This window comes from Camelina sativa, chromosome 1 (genome assembly GCF_030686135.1).
Source record: "Camelina sativa cultivar CO46 ecotype springtype chromosome 1, ASM3068613v1".
NCBI lineage: Eukaryota > Viridiplantae > Streptophyta > Magnoliopsida > Brassicales > Brassicaceae > Camelina > Camelina sativa.
In genome coordinates, this window is record NC_141880.1 from 20,186,568 (window position 1) to 20,204,191 (window position 17,624).

The 17,624-nt window shown below is 41.3% G+C and overlaps 2 non-coding genes across 2 annotated transcripts; both read left to right on the forward strand.

The window, feature by feature from the left end:
- Positions 1-10,292: 10,292 nt before the first annotated feature.
- LOC147950146 (small nucleolar RNA R71) lies at positions 10,293-10,399 on the forward strand. Its single transcript, XR_015565738.1, has one exon. It is a non-coding gene; the product is annotated as a small nucleolar RNA R71 (small nucleolar RNA).
- Positions 10,400-13,045: 2,646 nt separating this feature from the next.
- LOC147950147 (small nucleolar RNA R71) lies at positions 13,046-13,152 on the forward strand. The gene has a single exon (XR_015565172.1). It is a non-coding gene; the product is annotated as a small nucleolar RNA R71 (small nucleolar RNA).
- The last annotated feature ends 4,472 nt before the right edge of the window (positions 13,153-17,624 follow it).

Here is a 17,624-nt window from a genome sequence, read left to right on the forward strand (position 1 = left end):
ACCATATTTACAAAGGATACCTTAGGGACTTCCTCCCTAGTGAGCTTGTTTAAAGTCACTAAGCTTGACTTTGGTGTCCTTTTTAGACTTGGTTTAGATACCAAGGAGGTGATGAAATCCTCCCTGGAACCTCTTGATCACTGTGAAGTTGATCCTTGATCACCTCACCCTTAACACACAAACCATGTTTCTTCTTGATTTTGAGCCTTGGTCTTGCCTTCCTTAAGGACCTCTTGTTCAGCTTAACTTGAAGATCCTCAACCATACTAGTCAACTCTTGAACTGACCTCTTAAGTTTTTCCACAGAATCATCTTGAAAGGAGAGCTTAGCCTTTGGAGTTGCTTCACCACTTGAACCTTCTTGACCTCCTTTGTCCTTGATGTTCAAGGTCACAAGACCCTCTTTGACATCAATAACTACTCCAACAGTGGCTAGGAATGGCCTTCCAAGAATGATTGGATCTTCAGGTTCCTTGTCCATCTCCAACACCACAAAATTAGTGTGAACCCTTGCCTTCCCTATCTTGACTAGGACATTCTCCAACCTTCCAACTATTTCTTTGTTTGACCCATCAGCTAAACATATATGAAGGTTGGTGGACTTGAAATCAGTTCTCCCAAGCTTTTGTGCTATGGAGTATGGCATCACACTTGTTGAAGCTCCCAAGTCACAAAGGCATTGGTTGTAGTGAAGATAGCTAAGTGTGCAAGGCAGATAGAATGGACCTGGATCCTTAAGCTTGATTGGAATGATAACTCCTCCAAGGTCCTCAAGATCCTTCTCATCTTGAGCTTCAGCCTTCTTCTTTGATAAATCAAGCAAAAAGTCTTTGTAGAGAGGATATGGATCATACTGTTCCAAGGCAGGTCCTCTCTCTTCTTCTTGGTAAGCAATGGTGATCTCTTGTATGGCCAACACTTCCTCAACCACCGCTTCTTCAATCACAACCACTTCCTTCAAAGCCTTCTCTTCCTCTTGTTGCTTAGCCATCATCTCCTTTCTCTCAATGATTTCCCTAAGCTCCTTAATCTTTTGTGCTTTGAAACGTCCTGGGAATGGAAGAGGTGGCTTGTAAGCAGGAGGAGTGTACTTAGCAGGCTTGACAGCTTCTGAGTCTGCAACTCGATCGACCACTCGAGCGTGCGCTCGATCGAGTGGCTGTTCGAGTACTTGGTCGAGCCAGATGCCGGACTCCAGTTGCTTTGCACAAACGCCACTTGGGGCTTCAGTAACTAATGAGTTCCCCCAAACTTGGACTTCACTGTCCTCAGTGACTTCCCCATCAGAGATATGAATGGCTTTTGCAGTGAACTCCCTTGGATTTTGAACAGCTTTTCTAGGGAGTTGGTTGGGTTTAGGAGCTGAAGTAGAGGCAATGTTACTCTCCATATACTTCATTCTGGAGTTGAGACCTTCAAACTTCATGTTCAGATCATTGTACTGTGATGTGAGCCTTTGATTCAACTCAGCAAACTGCTTGGCTTCCTCAATCTTGCCTTGTGTTTGCCCAATCAACAATTGTTGCATCATTGCTCTTAAGTCTTGTTCCTGGCCTTGGTTAGTCTGAAACCCTGGTGGGGGACACAATTGGGGCTGGAACACTTGGTGTTGCTGCTTGGGGATGTAGTTTTGTTGCTGTTGAGGTTGAGGAGGTGGATAGACCTGGTCTTGAGGGTTGGCCACATTGGTGCTCCTATAAGAGAGATTGTTGTTCTTGAAACCTCCTTGGTTGTAGCCTTTGAATCCTCCCTGGTTCTGCATGTAGCACAACTCAGCAAATTCAGGCTCCCCCTCTTCACCTATGAAGTGAATGGACTTGGATTGGCTGAGGAGGATCTTGTCAAGTTTCTCATTGACCATCTTCAAATCCTTCTTATACTTGTCCTCTTGATCAGTTGAGGAGCTCCTTATGGTCCTATCATAGTCCTCATTATAATTGCCATCAGATTGAGCAAGATTCTCAACTAACTCCCATCCTTCTTCCACATTCTTGTTGAGGAAGTTGCCATTAGAGGCTGTGTGAAACAAGATTTCTATTGTGGTGTGAATGATGATGTATGCAATGGTGAGATATGAATGGAATGATGGATGGGTGTTTCAATTCCCCTTATGCTTCTGCAGTACAAGAGGTATCAATCCTAAATGAGTGTTTGTGAACAATTAAGATATGCATATGAATCTAAGTTAAGACAAATGTAAAGATTGTTTGTCACTAACAATCCTAGGAAGAAAATGTAAAATGCAGAAAATAAACTACAAGAACTAACAACTAGATGCAAATGAAACTGAATGATTGAAACAGTGATAAAGCAAGAACAGAAACAGAGACTACTACTAATGAACTAATGCAAGATAATTAATGAACTGAAAACTAAATGTATGCAACTGGAATGAAACAGGAATGAAACAAGACAAACACAAATCATAGACACAGAGTTCTGGGGATGAACTCGAGCAGCACTCGACCGAGTGTAGGTCGAGTGGGTGGTCGAGCTAGATTAGACGCAGAAACAGAGCAATGCAATAAAAACAGAGTAATGCTAAATCCAATCAAACAACAAGCAAGCAACAGGATTAAGACTAAGATTTCAATAAACAAAGAAGGTCCTGAGGATGGATTCATGGGATGGACTAATCTTTGTGGTTATCTAACTTGGTCAACAAATCTCAAGCAAACTTTGAGCTAACCTCTAGACATATTAATCTAAGACAAGTTTCTCCCACTCTCATGGTCAAGAATCAATCAAACCTATGCAATTCTAGACTTGTTCTCACACAGTAAAGAATCTACACAAGCAGGCATTAAGCAATACATCTCAAACCAAACAAGACCTCTAATCTCTTAGCAAGCCTAATGGTAAGCTCTAGATCTAGCCTTATCTATGCTTCCTAAACATTGGTGTGATGCTAAGAAGCTTGAAATCAGACTCTACCCTCTCAGATATAGAATCAGCATTAAGATCATCTACCCTAGAAGAGATCTACAACAATCAAGCTTGACCAAGTCACACAAACCACAAGATCAATCCATCCTAACCCATCCTTAAGATCCTAAGGAAACTACTCACAACAATACATGGTGATCAAAGTCAAAAACCCAGAAAATATTGAAACTTGCATTATTAGAAAGATTAAACAAAGATCTTCAATATTGATGAAAGGATGAAACTCAAATTCTCAATATCTTGAAAGTTATAGAACCTACAAAATATAAGAATCTAGTCTTCTTTTTTAAGGAAGTACAAGATCTTAAAAATAAAAATGCAAAAGGAATAAAACTAAAAAAGGTAAAAACTAGGTTTAGGGAATATCTAAAAAGTTGCACACTTTGGTGGCTGCAGGTACAAGGCCTTATATAGGTGAGGAGGTGGAAGCCCTAAAAATAGAAAAAGTCAAAGTAGTCAACGGCTCGGTCAACTCGACCAGTGCTCGGTCGAGTCCATGGTCGAGCTGGCTTCTCTCGTGCACACTCCACTCGGTCGAGTCCATCTACCCACTCGGTCGAGTGCTTGATCGAGTTGGACTCTGGACCTTGGTTCTTCAGCCTTAACTCTCTTGCTTTCCCTTCAAGATTGCTTCACTTCTCCTCAGGATTGTTTCCATGCTCCTTAAGCTCCAAAATCACCTGTTTATGCATGAAAAGATGCAAATGCAATGCAACTAAATTCTAATGCATGATTAGTCCTAAAGCTACACATTAATGATGAAAATGGCTAGCAAAAGATGCAAAAGATGTGAATAAACTAAGGGAAAACATGGTAAAATATATGAACATCAACACCCCCAAACTTAGTCTTTGCTTGCCCTCAAGCAAATAAAGAAGACATAAGAAGGTAGATGAGGTTTGAAAGTGGGATCTCAGCTCCTAAAGCTTGCAAATAAACCATCTAGAATCAATGTCCAAGTTACTAATACTATGATGCAAGTTGAATGAGCTGGAATTAAAAATTTTAGACAAGCATTTCACAACCTTTACTGATTTAAGCCTTAGATATCCACATGCATTCAAATCAACCAATTCCTTTAACATTCATTAATCAAGAACATGAATCAATTCTATGCAATGCTTAAACTCATTTGGCTTGGTAATAAAGGGTTTTGAGACAATGATGGTCTCTTTTTTTTTAGAGTGGGGCTTGTCAATATCAAGGTTCTCTCATAAAAATGGATTGAGCTTTAGAAGAATGCTAAAGGTAAGAACACCTAGACACATACAAGAATAAAGCCTTGTCTACCCAAAGGTACCCAAAGTGTTTATCCTATCAATCTAAACCCAAATGATCCTAGTGCTACCCTTTAACTTCTTCTTTTCTCTTTCACCCTTTTCTCTTTTGGTTTTCAAGTCTTAGGAGAGGTTTCTTAATTGATCTTTCTAGTGGAATGGGAATTTTTTTTTTTTTTTTCTTATTGCTATGGTTCTCTTTTCTTCTTATTCTTAAGACATATAAGCTTTTTGCTAAACTTCACTTTGCTTTCTTTTCTTTTCTTTAACTAGAACCATCTTAGATAACCTTATTCTTCCCATTCTTTCACTAGACTTTAAATTTTCTTAAACACATTCCCCTCCTAAAGACTCTAACCTTTTCTTTCTCTTTTTCCTCTTTTCTTTTCATGACAGCCAAGTCCCAAACCCAACAAGTGAACCACCTAGTCCTATCTAGTTTGAAAAATGCAAACTAGAACTACACAAGGTTTTACTCTTGTCAGTTCAAACCTAACACTTTCTACCAAGCTCAATCCCAAAAATAGGCCTCACACACACAAGAATAAACATGGCTTGAAAGAAGGTTTGGTTAGGGGTAGGGAAACTGATTTAAAAGTGAAATCAGCTACTTGGATCAACAAGAGTGGCAAAAGGAGAAAGATGATCCAAATAAGTATATGGTATCCATGAGTTTAAAGCAATGCATACATTGATAATTAACAGTCAATATTAGGTTCTTATAGATAGGAAATGGCATCAAATCACAACATGCTTCAATTTAGACCAAATGCAATTCAGGAATTCAAGGCTTGGTTCAATCTTATGCTTCTAACCACTCAACTAGCATCAAAGTACTATTAACTTGGGCATTGATCTTAGTCTAGTGAATTAAGCAAGCTAACAAGGAAAAACTCATCATAGATCCCTAATGCAAACAGTCCTATATGATAAACAAAATACTTAAATATGCAATGCAAACTACATGAACACTCTCTTTTTTTTATAAAGATTTTTGCAAAAAAATTTCAAATTTTTATGGTTTTCCTATGCCTTAGATGATTATGCAAGTGCTAACATGATGATGATAAAAATTTGAAATAAGAAAACAAAACACAACATCAAATGCTATCTCAAACCCTCCCCCAAACTTAAATCACACAGTCCCTTGTGTGAAAGAAATTTGCTTGAGGATTCAAGACTTAAAACAAAACACAACATATGAAATGCTATGGTATATACAATGGTAAGGTGATAATGTTACCTCAAGGATTGGAGAAGAAGCTGTCCACATCCTCCTGCATACTATCAAAGGTGACTGGAGGAAGGTGATTGGGGCAGCTCGACAATGCCAATCGACCGTGACTCGGTCGAGTGCATGTCCGAGTGGGAGGGTCGAGCTGGACCGCGAGTCTCCATATCTTGAGTCTGGTACTGCCGGTACTGATGGTATTGTGCTGGATCCATAAAGTATTGGGGTGGTATGGGGGGGTAACCTGGATAGCCTGGATAAGCAGCTGGAGGTGGGAAGCCAAATGGTGGTCTAGGCTGGAACTCGGTCGAGTGGCTCCAAGGTGCTCGGTCGAGTGGGTGCTCGAGTGACCCGGTCGAGTGCCTCGAAAACTGTTGTTCTCGGGTACTTCTCATCCTCTGATTTGGCTCATACATTGAAGCCCTAGCTGATTCCACAGGATTTGCAACTCTTGAAAGTGCTCTAGTTGAGCCACTCCTCCTCAAAGGGCTTGATGGAGTTGGTGAAGAGTTTCCACTCTTCAAGTCAGCAACTTCCTTCTTCAGGCCTCTAATGGACTTAGCCATGTTGGTCACCTTCTTCTTGAGCTTGTCAAACCTCTTCCCATGCCATTTGTTCCACTTTTGCAGCAATGTCAACCTCTTGCTATGCTCTCTCACTCCTCTACTATCCCTTGGATTGGGCTCATAGTTCTCAAAGTAGAACTGCTCCTCTCCATCACCCATCTCTACATCTCCAACTGAATCAACTCTAGGTTGTACTACTCCATCAAATAAGTACTCATCAGCTGGCCAAAAATCAATGTTGGCTCCTTCTTGAATGGTAGTGAGCTCTTTGTTTGGTAGGATCACTTGTTTCTTCCCAACTGTTGGCAGCTCAAAGTTAAAGATATGGTTTCCTTGATGCATCTCCTTGGCTAGGATGAGTGTAGAGGTTAGGTAGCTGGAATCAATCCATCTTGGTGAGACCCCTTCTCCTCTAAGTGGAATGTTAGCAGCTTGAAGAATTGGAGTAATGATGCCTCCAATGGTAAGTGTTCCTCTTGAACCCTTGTTCTCAAGCTTGCCTACCCAACTTCTCAAATATATCATATGGTCTATCAGCACCATTGCAAGATCAGTCTCCACAGTGCTACCAAGGATGATGGTTCCATTCCTTGCTTGAAGAAGAACTCCATTGAGAGCCAAGTCAATCATCTTTAGCTCTCCCTCATTGATGTTTCCAGTTTCCTTCCTAGCAAAGAAGGTGTTGGCAAGAGCTTTGTGGTAGTACCTCAAGACTGGGCTCCTAATCCTTGAGCTCTTGGAGTTGGAGGATGAGTAGAGCTTGTTATCCCCAATGGTTTCCCACACAGCATACAGTTCTTCTCTTGGAACCATCAAGCTCCTATTGCTCCCAACCTCAAAACCAAACACATCAGCCAGCTTCTTCATTGAGAGCTCATGCTTCTTCCCTTTGATTGTGAAAGAAATGTGACCAGCTCCTACTACAGCATCCTTCCTCACATATGTGTGCAGCTTGACAGTGGCTAGGAACTCACAGCTTTCCTCTCTATACCCCTCCATACAAAGCCCCATGAACTTGGTAAGGCTGCTCTTCTCAAAGAGACACTCCACATCTTCATCAATGGCAAGCTTCTCCATGGTCTCCTTATGTGGATATCTGGTTCCCAAGAACTCCATCCTCATGAAAGCATCATAAAGCTGCTTCCTTGACAATCCACAAGACTCAGCTTCTCCATCATCCATTAGTTCTTCTTCCTCACTTTCTTCTTCCCCACTCTCACTTTCACTCCCCTCTTGTTCAACCTCAACAGCTGGCCTCTTTCCTTTGGCCCTTGCTCTCCTCATAAACTCATTGAGTGTTGGCTCCCTTTCCTCCTCTGATTCAGTTCTCTCAGGATCTTCCTCAACAGCTGGGTTTCTGGAACTCGCACGCTGGCTCGGTCGATCACTCGGACGGCCACTCGGTCGAGTACATGCTCGAGTGGGACGTCGAGTGGACCTTCCAGCATCCTCTCTTGATTCTAAATCAACATCATGACGACCCTTAGAGATTGCAGCTGCTTGCTTGGACTTCTTAGTGATCTTGGAAGACATTTTTGAACAAAAACTGAGAGGAATAAACTCAAAGCTTAAAGTTAATAGGTTAGTGACCCAAAAACTAGAAAGAACTAAGCTTTGAGCAAAAGATGAACTTGAGAGAGACTTTAAAGCTTGAATTTAGATATTTTGAGCAAATGAGAGAGTGTGAGAGGTATGATCTCGTGCTAGGAGTATATAAAGAAGCTAAGGGGACAAGGAGACAAGGGTGGAGCGTCCATACCATTCAAATTTGAAATGGGAATCTTTGACCTGCTTTTTGGCTACCACTCGACCCCACACTCGACCAGCACGTGGTCGAGCTCCTTGACCAATTTGAAGTTTCAAAATTTTTCTTCCTTTTCTCCCTCCGCTCGATCGTTCTAGAAGCTTTGGAAACCAAATGGGCCTTAATCCTTACCCAGCTCGATCGAGTACTTCTCGTGGCCTGGTCGAGTGGGCTTGCGAACCTCTTGCCCAAGTCCAAATCTCTTCTTACCCAACTACATTCTTAATAAAAAGCCTGTCCAACAAAAACATAAAAGAAAACACATCAAAACTACTAACAAATTAAACCATATTTACAAAGGATACCTTAGGGACTTCCTCCCTAGTGAGCTTGTTTAAAGTCACTAAGCTTGACTTTGATTTCCTTCTTAGACTTGATCTAGATACCAAGGAGGTGATGAAATCCTCCCTGGAACCTCTTGGTCACTGTGAAGTTGATCCTTGATCACCTCACCCTTAGCACACAAACCATATTTCTTCTTGATTTTGAGCCTTGGTCTTGCTTTCCTCAAAGACCTCTTGTTCAGCTTTACTTGAAGATCCTCAACCATACTAGTCAACTCTTGAACTGACCTCTTAAGCTTTTCCACAGAATCCTCTTGAAGTGGGAGCTCAGCTTTTGGAGTTGCCTTATCACTTAACCCTTCTTGACCACCTTTGTCCTTGATAGTAAAAGGCTGGTCATCAATGGTGGGAAGGTTGGTTGGATTGTAGATATTGAACTTCATAACTACATCTTCAGAAATGTTCAAGGTCACAAGACCTTCCTTGACATCAATAACTGCTCCAACAGTAGCTAAGAATGGCCTCCCTAGTAAGATTGGATCTTCAGGCTCCTTGTCCATCTCTATCACCACAAAGTCAGTGTGGATCCTTGCTCTTCCTATCTTGATTGGGACATTCTCTAACCTCCCAACTACCTCTCTATTTGTCCCATCAGCTAGGCACACATGGAGTTTAGTAGATTTGAAGTCAGTTCTCCCAAGCTTTTGAGCTATGGAATATGGCATGACACTTGTTGAAGCTCCCAAATCACAAAGGCATTGATTGTAGTGGAGGTAACTGATTGTGCAAGGCAAGTAGAATGGCCCTGGATCCTTAAGCTTTATTGGAATGATCACTCCTCCAAGGTTCTCAAGATCCTTCTCATCTTGAGCTTCAGCCTTCTTCTTTGACAAATCAAGCAAAAAGTCTTTGTAGAGAGGATATGGATCATACTGTTCCAAGGCAGGCCCCCTCTCCTCTTCTTGGTAAGCAATGGTGATCTCTTGTATGGCCAACACTTCCTCAACCACAGCTTCTTCAATCACAACCACTTCCTTCAAAGCCTTCTCTTCCTCTTGTTGCTTAGCCATCATCTCCTTTCTCTCAATGATTTCCCTAAGCTCCTTAATCTTTTGTGCTTTGAAACGTCCTGGGAATGGAAGAGGAGGCTTGTAGGCAGGAGGAATGTACTTGGCAGGTTTGTCAGCCTCGGACTGTCCAGCTCGATCGACCACTCGAGCACGCACTCGATCGAGTGGCTGCTCGAGTCCATGGTCGAGCTCAGGTGCGAGCTCCAATTGCTTGTTACAAACATCACTTGGGGCTTCAGTAACTAATGAATTCCCCCAAACTTGAACTGCACTGTCCTCAGTGGCTTCGTCCTCATGAACTTGAATGGCTTTGGCTGTGAACTCCCTTGGATTTTGGACAGCTTTTCCAGGGAGTTGGTTGGGTTTTGGAGCTGAAGAAGAGGCTATGTTACTCTCCACGTACTTAACTCTGGAATTCAAACCCTCAAACTTCATATTCAGATCATTGTATTGAGATGTGAGCCTTTGGTTTAGCTTAGCAAACTGTTTGGCTTCCTCTATCTTCCCTTGTGTTTGACCAATCAACAGCTGTTGTACCATGGCTCTAAGGTCTTGTTCCTGGCCTTGGTTAGTCTGAAACCCTGGTGGGGGACACAACTGGGGCTGGAACACCTGTTGCTGTTGTTTGGGGACATAGTTTTGGTGCTGTTGAGGCTGTTGAGGAGGGTAGACTTGATCTTGTGGGTTGGCCACATTTGTGCTCCTATAGGACAGATTATTGTTCCTAAACCCTCCTTGGTTATAACCCTTGAAGCCTCCTTGGTTTTGCATATAGCATAACTCAGCAAACTCATTCTCTCCTTCTTGAACTAGAGGCTCCTCTTCACTAACAAAGTGAATAGACTTTTGCTGACTTAGCAAGATCCTATCAAGCTTTTCATTCACCATTTTCAGATCCTTCTTGTACCTGTCTTCTTGATCAGTTGATGATGACCTTATGGTTCTGTCATAGTCCTCATTGTAGTTCCCATCAGACTGTGCAAGGTTCTCTACTAACTCCCAGCCTTCTTCCACATTCTTGTTGAGGAAGTTTCCATTGGAGGCTGTATCAAGAAGCATTCTGAACTTGGGAAGCACTCCTCTATACAATGTGCTCAACAAAGACTCCACACTGAAACCATGATGAGGACACTGAGTTTGGTACCCTTTGAACCTCTCCCAAGCTTCACAAAAGCTTTCATTACTCCTTTGAGCAAATCCAGAGATCTCATTCCTTAGTCTTGCTGTCCTAGCATTGGAGAAAAACTTGGCCAAGAAAGTCTTCTTGCATGCATCCCAAGTAGTGATTGCACCAGTAGGGAGAGTCTTTTCCCATAAATGAGCCTTGTCCCCAAGTGAGAAAGGGAACAACCTCAGCTTGAAACCATCTTCACTTACTCCATTGATCTTGGTAAGACCACAGATTCTGTCAAACTCATCAAGATGATCTAGTGGATCCTCCATAGGCAGTCCATGGAATTTATTGGCCTGAATCATTGAGATCAATCCACTCTTGATCTCAAAGTTGTTGTTGGCAACAGTTGGTGGCACAATGCCAGCTCTTTGGTTGTGAGTGTTGGGTGCATCTCCAGCACCAATGTTCCTTGGTCTCTGAACCTGATCCTGTTGATCCATAGCTACTATAACCTCTTGTTGTTGCTTAACAACTCTCCTTTGCTTAGCTCCTAAACTCTTGGTCTTGTTGTTGATGTTGTCAATAGGCCTAAGAAGATTGTCCTTTCCTTTAGACCTTGTGTGCATTAACAGACACAAACGATTTTTGCTAGGCAAGCGACTGAGCACAGGCTCAAGTAGGAGGTCAAGTCGACTGGAAAATGATGGTTATAGAGATCCGGCTTCTGGCTCGAGCAGGTGCTCGATCACGACTCGGTCGAGTGGTGGTCGAGTGACTGGTCGAGTGGTACCTGAAATGGAACTTCAACCCAGAAACAGAAGATTCGAGTACAGCAACCTCACAAGCGTATAAAAGAACTTAATCTTAGACTAATATGGATCCTAAATGTCACAAAAACACACTCAAATGGGCAACGACGCCAAATTGAAACAAGATTTCTATTGTGGTGTGAATGATGATGTATGCAATGGTGAGATATGAATGGAATGATGGATGGGTGTTTCAATTCCCCTTATGCTATTGCAGTACAAGAGGTATCAATCCTAAATGAGTGTTTGTGAACAATTAAGATATGCATATGAATCTAAGTTAAGACAAATGTAAAGATTGTTTGTCACTAACAATCCTAGGAAGAAAATGTAAAATGCAGAAAATAAACTACAAGAACTAACAACTAGATGCAAATGAAACTGAATGATTGAAACAGTGATAAAGCAAGAACAGAAACAGAGACTACTACTAATGAACTAATGCAAGATAATTAATGAACTGAAAACTAAATGTATGCAACTGGAATGAAACAGGAATGAAACAAGACAAACACAAATCATAGACACAGAGTTCTGGGGATGAACTCGAGCAGCACTCGACCGAGTGTAGGTCGAGTGGGTGGTCGAGCTAGATTAGACGCAGAAACAGAGCAATGCAATAAAAACAGAGTAATGCTAAATCCAATCAAACAACAAGCAAGCAACAAGATTAAGACTAAGATTTCAATAAACAAAAAAGGTCCTGAGGATGGATTCATGGGATGGACTAATCTTTGTGGTTATCTAACTTGGTCAACAAATCTCAAGCAAACTTTGAGCTAACCTCTAGACATATTAATCTAAGACAAGTTTCTCCCACTCTCATGGTCAAGAATCAATCAAACCTATGCAATTCTAGACTTGTTCTCACACAGTAAAGAATCTACACAAGCAGGCATTAAGCAATACATCTCAAACCAAACAAGACCTCTAATCTCTTAGCAAGCCTAATGGTAAGCTCTAGATCTAGCCTTATCTATGCTTCCTAAACATTGGTGTGATGCTAAGAAGCTTGAAATCAGACTCTACCCTCTCAGATATAGAATCAGCATTAAGATCATCTACCCTAGAAGAGATCTACAACAATCAAGCTTGACCAAGTCACACAAACCACAAGATCAATCCATCCTAACCCATCCTCAAGATCCTAAGGAAACTACTCACAACAATACATGGTGATCAAAGTCAAAAACCCAGAAAATATTGAAACTTGCATTATTAGAAAGATTAAACAAAGATCTTCAATATTGATGAAAGGATGAAACTCAAATTCTCAATATCTTAAAAGTTATAGAACCTACAAAATATAAGAATCTAGTCTTCTTTTTTAAGGAAGTACAAGATCTTAAAAATAAAAATGCAAAAGGAATAAAACTAAAAAAGGTAAAAACTAGGTTTAGGGAATATCTAAAAAGTTGCACACTTTGGTGGCTGCAGGTACAAGGCCTTATATAGATGAGGAGGTGGAAGCCCTAAAAATAGAAAAAGTCAAAGTAGTCAACGGCTCGGTCAACTCGACCAGTGCTCGGTCGAGTCCATGGTCGAGCTGGCTTCTCTCGTGCACACTCCACTCGGTCGAGTCCATCTACCCACTCGGTCGAGTGCTTGGTCGAGTTGGACTCTGGACCTTGGTTCTTCAGCCTTAACTCTCTTGCTTTCCCTTCAAGATTGCTTCACTTCTCCTCAGGATTGTTTCCATGCTCCTTAAGCTCCAAAATCACCTGTTTATGCATGAAAAGATGCAAATGCAATGCAACTAAACTCTAATGCATGATTAGTCCTAAAGCTACACAATAATGATGAAAATGGCTAGCAAAAGATGCAAAAGATGTGAATAAACTAAGGGAAAACATGGTAAAATATATGAACATCACTGTGTCAAGAAGCATTCTTATCTTGGGAAGCACTCCTCTATACAAGGTGCTTAGAAGTGACTCATTGCTGAAACCATGGTGAGGACACTGAGTTTGGAATCCTTTAAACCTCTCCCAAGCTTCACAAAAGCTCTCATTATTCCTTTGAGCAAACCCAGAAATCTCATTCCTCAGCCTAGCAGTCCTTGCATTGGAGAAGAACTTGGCCAGAAAAGCTTTCTTGCATGCATCCCATGTGGTGATAGCTCCAGTAGGTAGAGTCTTCTCCCAAAGGTGAGCTTTGTCTCCAAGAGAAAATGGGAAGAGTCTTAATTTGAATCCATCTTCACTCACTCCATTGATCTTAGTGAGTCCACATATTCTGTCAAACTCATCAAGGTGATCTAGTGGATCCTCCATTGGCAACCCATGAAACTTGTTTGCTTGTATCATTGAGATCAATCCACTCTTGATCTCAAAGTTATTGTTGGCTACTGAAGGTGGCACAATTCCAGCCCTTTGGTTGTGGGTATTGGGTGCATCTCCTGCACCAATGTGCCTTGGTCTTTGCTCATGGACAGCTTGTTGCTCCATGATGTCTTGACCTTGTTGTTGTTGAACTACTCTTCCTTGCTTATGTCTCAAACCCTTTTGTAGCCTGTGGATGTTGTCAATAGGCTGTTGAAGACTATCTTTGCCTTTTGACCTTGTGTGCATCAACAAACTCTACTACGGACTCGAACAGGTACACGGTCGAGCGCAGGCTCGAGTGGGTGGTCGAGTCGACTGGGAAGTTATGGCTAATTGGATCCGGCTTCTGGCTCGATCAAGTGCTCGATCATAGCCCGGTCGAGTGGTGGTCGAGTAGGTGGTCGAGTGGGTACCTGAAACACAAAACAGCCAAGCAAAGGAAGATTCGAGTTCAGTAACTGCACAAGTGTGTAAAACGAACTTAATCTTAGACTAATAGGGATCCTAAATGTCACAAAACACACTCAAATGGGCAACAGCGCCAAATTGAAACTGACTTTCCTTGTGGTGTATGAATGAATGATGTATGGAATGATGATGTATGGAATGAATAGAAGTCAGGGTGTTTCAATTCCCCTTATGCAGTTGCAGTATAAGAGGTGTCAATCCTATCTGAGTGATTGTGAACAATTAAGATGTGCATATGAGTCTAAGTCAAGCCAATTGTAAAGATTGTTTGTCACTAACAATCCTAAAATGAGATATGAAATGCAGAAGGTAAAAACAACTAGAACAGGATACTAAATGCAAACAGAACAAACAACTTGAAGCTATAATGAAACTAGAACAAAGATAGAAGCTATGCTAATGAACTAATGCAAGACAAGTAATGAACAGGAAACTACGTGAATGCAATGGAAATGAAACAGGAATGAAACAAGACAATTACAAATCAAAAACACAAGTTCTGGGGATGAACTCGAGCAGCACTCGACTGAGTGTAGGTCGAGTGGGTGGTCGAGCTAGACTTAAACGTGAAAACAGAGCAACACAAGAAAAACAAAGCAATGCTAAAACCAATCAAACAACAAGCAAGCAATGATATTTAGACTATGATTTCAATAAACAAAGAAGGCCTTGAGGAGGGATTCATGGGCTGAGCTAATCATTGTGGTTATCTAACTTGGTCAACAAATCTCAAGCAAACATTGAGCTGATCTCTAGACAAACTATTCTAATACATGTTTAATCCACTCTCATGGCAAGAAACAATCAAACCTATGCAATTCTAGACTTGTTCTCACAAAGAAAAGAATCTACACAAGCACGCATTAAGCAATACATCTCAAACCAAACAAGACTCCTAATCTCTTAGCAAGCCTAATGGTAAGCTCTAGATCTAGCCTTATCTATGCTCCTTAGACATTGGTGTGATGCTAAGATGCTTGAAATCAAACCCTACCCTCTCAGATATAGGATCAGCATTAAGATCATCTAGCCTAGAAGAGATCTACAACAATCAAGCTTGACCAAATCAAACAAACCACAAGATCAACCCAGCCTAACCCATCGTCAAGGTCCTAAGCAAACTACTCACAAGAACACATGGTGAAATATGTCAAAAACCCAGAAAATAATGAAACTTGCATCATTAAAAAGATGAAACAGAGATCTGCAATATTGATGAAGGAAATAAACTCGAAATCTTAATACTTTGAAAGTTATGAAACAAACAAAATATAAGAATCTAGTCTTTCTCTCTCAACCAAGTACAAGATCTAAAAATAAAATAAAAGTGCAAAAGGAATAATATCTAAAAAAGGTAAAAACTAGGTTTTAGACTCTCTAAAAAGCTGGATTCTTTTGTGGCTGCAAGTACAAGGGCCTTATATAGGAGATGAGGTGGAAGCCCTAAAAATACAAAAAATCAAAGTGGTCAACGGCTCGGTCAACTCGACCAGTGCTCGGTCGAGTGGCTGGTCGAGCTGGCTTCTCTCGTGCATTCTCCACTCGGTCGAGTCCTCCTCAGCACACGGTCGAGTGGTGGTCGAGTGGTGCGGTCGAGTTGGACTCCGGACCTTGATTCTACAGCCTTAACTCTCTTGTTTTCTCCTCAGGACAGCTTCACTTCTCCTCAGCATTGCTTCCATGCTCCTTAAGCTCCAAAATCACCTGTTTATGCATGAAAAGATGCAAATGCAATGCAACTATACTCTAATGCATGATTAGTCCTAAAGCTACACAATAATGGCCTAAATGGATAGCAAAAGATGCAAAAGTCGTGAATAAACTAAGGGAAAACAAGGTAAAATATATGAACATCAACAAGCGGCTGGATAAGAAGTCTCCAAGCAAGGGAAAGAGGCTATGGATCAATGGTGGCTTGACCCATCAAGAAAGATCGATCCATGGTGGTGACCGAGAGGGGGAGTCCCTCAAGCGAGTACACACACGAAGGGTTAAAGTCTCAATGAGGGTCAAAGCAAGAGCCAAAGCAATCCCACGTTCAAACCGCAACAAAGATCAACTCTCTTTTCCACCAAAGACACTAAAAGGCTGTGTTCTAAACTCTACTCTATTTAAATCCCTTAAATTCATTATCTTAGTCCCATCACTAGTCTTTACTCTTTCATATGTTCTCTTAAATTGTCGCACTTTAAAATTTTCTTTGATATTCCTCATAGCATACACTTATACTTTCTTCTTTATCACTTGTTAAAGGGTAAAGGAGACTATGAGAGCCTCAAAGAGATTCGAAAAGTGCAAGATTGGAGATCATCAGAAGTGTGTTAAAGGCAAGACGGGCTAAGGAAGTGTAGCGGTTCAAAGACCTGAAGAGAAGAGAGCTGGTTCTTTACAAACCAAGATCATTGCGACATCAAGGATAGTGAAGGCTATACTCTTTTTCCCTTAACAAAGTTTTATCCCAAGTGGTTTTCTTTGTTAAGGTTTTTAATGAGGTAGTCGACACGAGTCCACGCTTGATCTTTGGTCCTCATGGTGTCCCGACGATCAAGCGTGCGGGGGAGTATTAGAATATAAGAAGGAAAAGAGAGAGAGGCCGGTAAGGCCGAGCTGTGGAAGAAGAAGAGAAGCGGCCGGTAAGGCCGTGAGGCCGAGCTGTGGAAGAAGAAGTTAAATATCGCACAAGGCCTTATAAGAAAGAGGCCCATAAGGAAGAAGGATCTAGAAGAACTTAAATATCTCGCAAGGAAAGGAAGGGAAGGAAGAATCACGTGTGTCCTTGGTTGGTGAAGGAAGGAAGAGTCGCTTTCACTATGCACCAACTCGAGAATGTCCCTTTCAACTATCATTTCCTCTCTAACGGCTATATGCACTTTGAGTTCCTATATTAAGCTGTGTAATTGAGCCCCTATGTAACTAATTCAATAACACATTCAATTCAATAATAAGAGAATCACATTCCCGTTCTTCTCTCCTCCACACTTGTGGTTATGCTCGCATATTCAATGTAGAGAGCTCAAGAGATAACGGTTAGAGGCTGCCCTTAAGGCAGCCGATTCTCTTCTCAAATCTCACCTAAACTCTTCTTATTTACTGTCTTACTTAGCCTAGATTACTGATTCTTAATCCTCTTTCTCCTAAGTACACAAATCTAAGTGTTGTGTTACTAGAAGTGGATAAGTCTCAAACTAGAGCTTCTTCTTCATAGATCCGCTTACTCTCTAGTATTTGGGTTCTATCAAGCTACTTTATGAGGAGTTCGTCACAAGCTGATGACCTCTTCTTCCCGTTGAGATCGAGTTAGTTTGTTGTGGGTTTAAGGAGACTTAACCGTTGGGGTTTTGTTCTCCCTTGTCAAGAGCTTTCTCTCTTGAAATCCCAACAGAAAGAGTAACATAGCTGTTTACTGCTTCTTATAAATGTTTTCTCTCGGTTTTAGCCTTTTTCCTCGGGTTAAACCTTTTTTGGAAAAAACGGGTTTAAGTGTTTTCTAAACACTCCAAATTCATCCCGATCTCTTAAAATTAGTCCAATGCATTGGATTGTCACACAGTCTGACCCTAGAAACAGTAACAAAGCTATTAACTGCTTTGAATCAATGTTTTCTCAGTTTTAGCCTGTTTTGGGACAAAATGGGTATAACTGGTGTCTAAACACTCCAACTTCAACCCGAACTCTTATAATTAGTCAAATGCATTAGAATGTTACATATTTTGACCCTAGAAAGAGTAACA